This window comes from Lolium rigidum, chromosome 1, assembly GCF_022539505.1.
Source record: "Lolium rigidum isolate FL_2022 chromosome 1, APGP_CSIRO_Lrig_0.1, whole genome shotgun sequence".
NCBI classification, from domain to species: Eukaryota; Viridiplantae; Streptophyta; class Magnoliopsida; order Poales; family Poaceae; genus Lolium; species Lolium rigidum.
The window spans coordinates 206,290,454-206,296,268 of NC_061508.1; the positions used below are offsets into that span (position 1 = coordinate 206,290,454).

Genomic DNA, 5,815 nt, shown 5'->3' on the forward strand with positions numbered 1-5,815 from the left:
GAAGTGTACCTAAGAGGGGTTTATCATCTGATCACGAGGGCGACACAAAATTATGGAAAACTTTATGGGCAGCCAAGGCACCGGGGAAAATGAAAATCACTACGTGGCGCTTCGCCCATGACTGTCTTCCAAGTGGTCAGCAACTGCAGGTTCGGAATATTCCTGCTTCTGCGGAGTGCTTCTTTTGTGGCCGCTATGAATCCATTCAGCACACAATTCTTTTCTGTCAGTATGCTTGTGAAGTCTGGGATGTTGTTTCGTCAGAATATCAACTCAGTCTTCGACGAAAGCTCTTCACTTCTACACGTACTTGGATTTTGGATTTCTTTGGGCGTGCCTCACCCATGGAAGCTACGGTGATGATCACCACTATGTGGCACATTTGGGATGCTAGGAATATGGTTCGGCAAGGGAAGTATGGTGACCCTGCATACCACTGCATGTTGTAGTATGCCAGTCGTTGATATAACATTCACGAAGTACCAATCCGCAAATATTACATCCCTCAGAGTAGTACAACAGAACATAGGAGGTCCATAACTCATTCATTTATTATTACAAGCATCATGTACATATCATCTCGGAGCTCCTCCTGGATCCTAAGAAGGATACTCCTGGGTTTGAGGCGAACCCATCTTAACTTACAATATAAGAGTCTTACTAGATTATACATTTATTCCATCGAGCAGTTAAGTACTTAGAGTTCGTACTGCTCGAATACTACTACTACTTGATCGGTCTAAGCTTGCTCTCCTCCGGAACCTTCCCCGGTTCCGTAGACTATAAGGTAGTCTACACCTTCAACACCTCCAGAGAGGTCTGGTTCTTCATAGCCGATGACTTCGGCTCCTTCAGGGTTGTCGTTGTCCTCTTCCAGATGGTTCAGACAATCTAAGAAGGGGATTTAAGAGTGGTATGAGTACGAGCGTACTCAACAAGTTCAGTATAGAAAAGAGGTGTTTAATGCACTAGCTATGATAGTAGACCAGAAGGTCTAATACCAATGTAGGTTTTGATAAACATTTCTTCAAGAGGTTGCTTTTATTCCAAAGAACTATGTCCGTCAGCCTTCACCGGTTTACTAGAAGTTCATGGAGTTCCTTTCCGGCAGCGTTCGCAGTTCCAAATCCCGGAACAGGGAGTGACAGGTCACGATTCATTACACTCGCGAGAGGTGTGTTTCTTTACCCATAAGAGATCTTAACCTTGGTGCCAACCGGGCAGCTTTCTCGTCCACACTTCCTTCGGTGTGAGGCCCGGTATAAGGTCTAGCCAATCATGTTCCTCCGCTACCTCGAACACCCACCCTTTGTTGCAAGCCCCGACTCTGGGTCCTCATCGGTCCTCTTATACCAATTAAGGATGGACCCCGACCACGACGACAGTCTGGGATCGAACCAAACTCCTTCGCCGGTAGCTGCAACCCATCATAGACCGCAATACCGTGGGGACTTAGGACTCCCCAGCCTCACCGCTTGCTCCTTCGGGCGACAAGTGTACTACGGACAATGCCGTGGGGACTTAGGACTCCCCGGCCTCACCGCTTGCCCCCTTGGATTACAAGTGTACTACGGTAAAGCGCATCCGTTGATGAACGAGAGGTGGAAACACTTTTGACTACTCCGTCCCACTCCGGATCTTATGGTTAACACGGGTATTACGACACAAGAATCACTGGACGACATTTGTTGTTTAATCCTAGATGGATATAAACACTTGCAATGGAATCTCCACCATATCAAAACAATCCATGGTTCCATTGCCCACCACTTAGTCATATTCATAGTTATGAAATTAGTGGTTTTGCTTTTCATGCGATAGTGATAAACATAGTACTTTGCAAGTAATTTGGTAAAAATACTCAATTGACATGAGCAAGTGATGAACTTGCCTGAACACTGCAAAGTGTTGCAGTTGGATGGTGTGGACTGACCCTTGTCCTCTGTTGCTGAAAAATAGCATCATTGTCCGATAAGGGCAATGGTTAAAGAAGCAATTATGCATGATTCCAGTTTTAGGGTTGGTTCCCCCCTTTCCGTTGCTTTTATCATTTCATGTGAGAGGTTAATACTAAGAATGATTTAGGGATACTCTGTTTAGGGTAAAATACTACCTTGAAATGTTGTCAAGGTGTTTTTAAAGTCCAAAAGCATTAATGGACTTATTTTCATTATTGAAAATATAAGGTGTGATTTTAATGGTTATTTTAATCATCAAATTTGGGCTTAATCATGTTTGTCTTCAAAAATTCCATTTCATATTTTATTATGATAGAGAATTTTATTCTGATTAGTTTTCATATTTTTAATTTTTTTTAGAGCTATATTAATTTTATAAAATTCTGTGAAAGCTTTTACTTAAATGGGCATTTATGAAATGTCTAAAATGCCCTCGGGCCCACCTGTCAGGGTGAACCCAAGTGAGTTGGGCTCAACCCCTTCAGCCTGGTCCGGCCCACTCGGTCGCCTTCACTTCCTCTCCTCTCCCTCGCGAAACCCTAATCCACCCGAGCTCTCGCGACGCCATGGTCGCCTGCGCCTTCGCCGAATTATTCCGGCCAACTCTGGCCGTCTCCGCCGGCGAGATGTGGTGCATCTGAACCGCCGTTCGACGGCGTTTCAGATCCACCACGCCGATCCGTGTTTCGCCGTCTCCTCGACTCGTCCCCATCGCCTCCGCACGCCTGCCGTGGTGTGCCTCGGCGATTTCGTTGCCGCCGACGCTCCTGGCGCCGAGGCGCTGCTGTGTGCCTCGCCGTGGTTGTGCGGGCGTTGCTGCGGCGCTGCCGTGGCCTGGCTTGGCCTGGCGCCACCGTGCCCCCAGCGTGTGCCGCCGTGGCCGCCATGGCCGCGCTCTTCCGCTTCGCCTGTAAGTGTTCTCTCTTCCTCCTTCCTCCTCTGCAACCTGTTCTACCTCTTCTCCTTCCTCTGGATGCCCTGGCATCCGTCTGATTGTGCTGTTGCTGCTCCTGCGCCTATGTGCTCTGCGCTGTGCTTGCTATGGATGCGTGTATGCTGCTGTGCTCTACTGTTGTTATGCATAAGTTGCTGATGTGCATCTACTACTTTTGTGTGTGCTGTTCTTCTCTAGATCTTGTTGTTGTAACTCATGAGCTCTTGCTCATGAGCATACTGTGGTGCTTGGTTTAATTTAGTGGCTCCTGCTGTTGCTCTGTATACCATGCCTCTCCTGTATATGCAATTGTTTGCCCCTGGCTTGATCATGCTGCATGATCCTTTCCTTTGGCAAGTGTCAGTGCTCCTGATGTGCTAATATCTGTGCTTTAATTCATGGACATGCTTAATTTAAGCATTGCTGTTGGCTAGGCAACACCATCCAATGATGGTGTGCTTCTGGATACAATTATATTTAGCTCATTTGCTTATCTGTGATACATTTGTTCATGTCCTGTGGCTAGTTTAATTATCTGGTTCATGTGTTGATGCTAGAATTAATTCTAGCAGACTTTAGCATGCTTTAGCAAGCTCTGGTGATCAAGTGATCATCAGCTGCTTGTTTATTGCTTGCTGAACTTACTGCCTGTGACTATCTGGTGCTTGTCGTGGTGATTGTGTATCACCATGCCTTGGGCTGGTGAAGGCCTTGCCTTATCAAGTGTCTGATGTTGCTTGCAGTGATCCTCTGGGTTATTTGCAAGTGTTTATACCACTGGTTGCTTGTGTATTTCAATTATCTATCTAGTTTGGCTTGATCACATGGATAATTGATGTGAACTGCTCTGTAGTAATGATCATTTCATTGACTTTGGCAGGGCTAGATGGATGCCAACACTTGGTTGTGTACCCTAGCCCTCCTTTTGAACCCTACTGGGTGATGATAACTGTGCATGGCTTATTAGTTTGGACTGGTTAAGTGGTTGAGGTGACCTTGACAGCAATTTATTGCTGTATAGGTAGCTCCCACTCTTGTTGCACTACTAGGAAATGCCTTACCGCCGGCGTCCCAAAATGGCTTACCGCCGGCGTTTTCGCATTCGCCGGCGATCACCTCGCCGGTGGTAATGTCTTATCGCCGGCGTTTTCCAAATCGCCGGTGGTAACTGCCGTTATCCCCGGCGCTTTCCCAGAATCGCCGGCGGTAATGACTTAGCACAGGCGGTTTGCAAATTCGCCGGGGGTAATCTGCTGCAGCGCTGGCGATTTCAATTTCGCCAGACGTACAGTTCAGGGACGCCGGTGGTATTGATTACAGGATTAAAAAAATAAAACTCGAAATGTATTGTATATACACCAGAATACACAGTACATACACAGGAATACACACATCAATCAATAACACAGTTATATCTAGAATTACAGCCAGATACACAGATACACAGTTATATAGAAAGTCCCAAATGTTCATAACATGCATGCATCAATAACACAAGTTTAGATAGTAGCTAGTTGACCAAATGGTTCAAACATCGCGACTCGAAGTAGCACATATTATACAAATACATATAAGTTCAGTCGACGACCTAGCTAAACAACAATGACATAGTAGACTAGAGAGGCGGTGGCGGCAAGCATCATCGCGACGAAAGGGGTCCTCCACATCTGGGCAACAAACTGCCATGATCAAGCATACAGTGAAGTCATTTCAAATGCAGCCATTTCTGGATGATCAAGCATCAGCTCCATTAGCATAAACCACATGATCAGAACTACACCACAATCACTTACAGTAGCTTCCAGAAAGTGCTACTATCATAAAATAAATGTCTAGCAAAATTCAGAAGTTCAGAACTACACCACAATCACTTAGAGTAGCTACCATGTTACTTAGACACATGAAGGACAATGTTTTTCAAGTCCAGGCAGTGAGTTGTAATTATTAACATCAAGATTTTCAAACTTTTGGCTAATTTCAGTATTTTTATGGAGGATTTTTGAAGAGTACTGGGAGGTACATGTCTTCATCTCACCCGAGTGTGATGCCAATGATACACGTCCTATCACTGCCAAATGAGCTACCAAAACTTCATAGTCCTAAATAATAGTACAACTGAACAATTAATTTCTCACTGAAACTAAACCAAGCTTGACAGCGAGTTTGTAATATGTTAGAAGATGCACTTATAAAAGTATTGCTTTATTCCCATCTAATGGACTCATAGCTGTCTTATCCTCTAAAAGTAAAATCTGTTAATATATCTTATTTCTCACTATTTTCACCCACAAAATTATCAACCAGCCGTTGATATCGAATTAAATTTAAGCCCTGACCTGTTCTCACCCAAATGCAGTAGAATTCTGAACTACACTGATTTAAGACCTCAGTTGTTGGACTATATCTCCATTTCTCTACCACAGTTATTGGACTATATCTGATTTGCAAAATTGCAGGGATTAATAGTAAGGAGATGGAAGAGCTACACGATGACATTGCGATGCATCTCGGTCTGGACAGGGAATGCCAAGTGAATGTCAAGTTCTGGGAGGTACATGTCCAGTTGGAATTATATACATGATAAACTAAATCCTATTTCAGTTGCAAATTTCAGTGAACAAACTAAATGAGCATGCCAATATTCAGACTCATGATTTCAGTTGCAAATTTCAGTGAACAAAATTTCCAGCAAACACCAGATCCATTCATTCATCCTTGAGCAGTCATGCACGCACATAGCACAAGATCGAAAATAAAGGAGTCAGATTTGGGGATACCTTGAGCAAGCGTCTGTGGAGATGCACGGCAGCGAAGATGTGGAGAAGTCAGGGGAGGGAGAGCTGAGGGAGACGAGGCGAGCTGCTGCGACGGAGGGCGACGAGGCGAGCTGCTGCGACGGAGGGTGATGGGGCGAGCTGCTGCG

The 5,815-nt window shown here is 45.0% G+C and overlaps 1 long non-coding RNA gene across 1 annotated transcript; it reads right to left on the reverse strand.

Moving 5' to 3' along the window:
- Window positions 1-4,313: 4,313 nt before the first annotated feature.
- Window positions 4,314-5,815, reverse strand: LOC124683008. Its single transcript, XR_006996530.1, has 2 exons — window positions 5,670-5,815; window positions 4,314-4,618 (listed from the first exon to the last, which is right to left on the reverse strand). It is a non-coding gene; the product is annotated as an uncharacterized LOC124683008 (long non-coding RNA).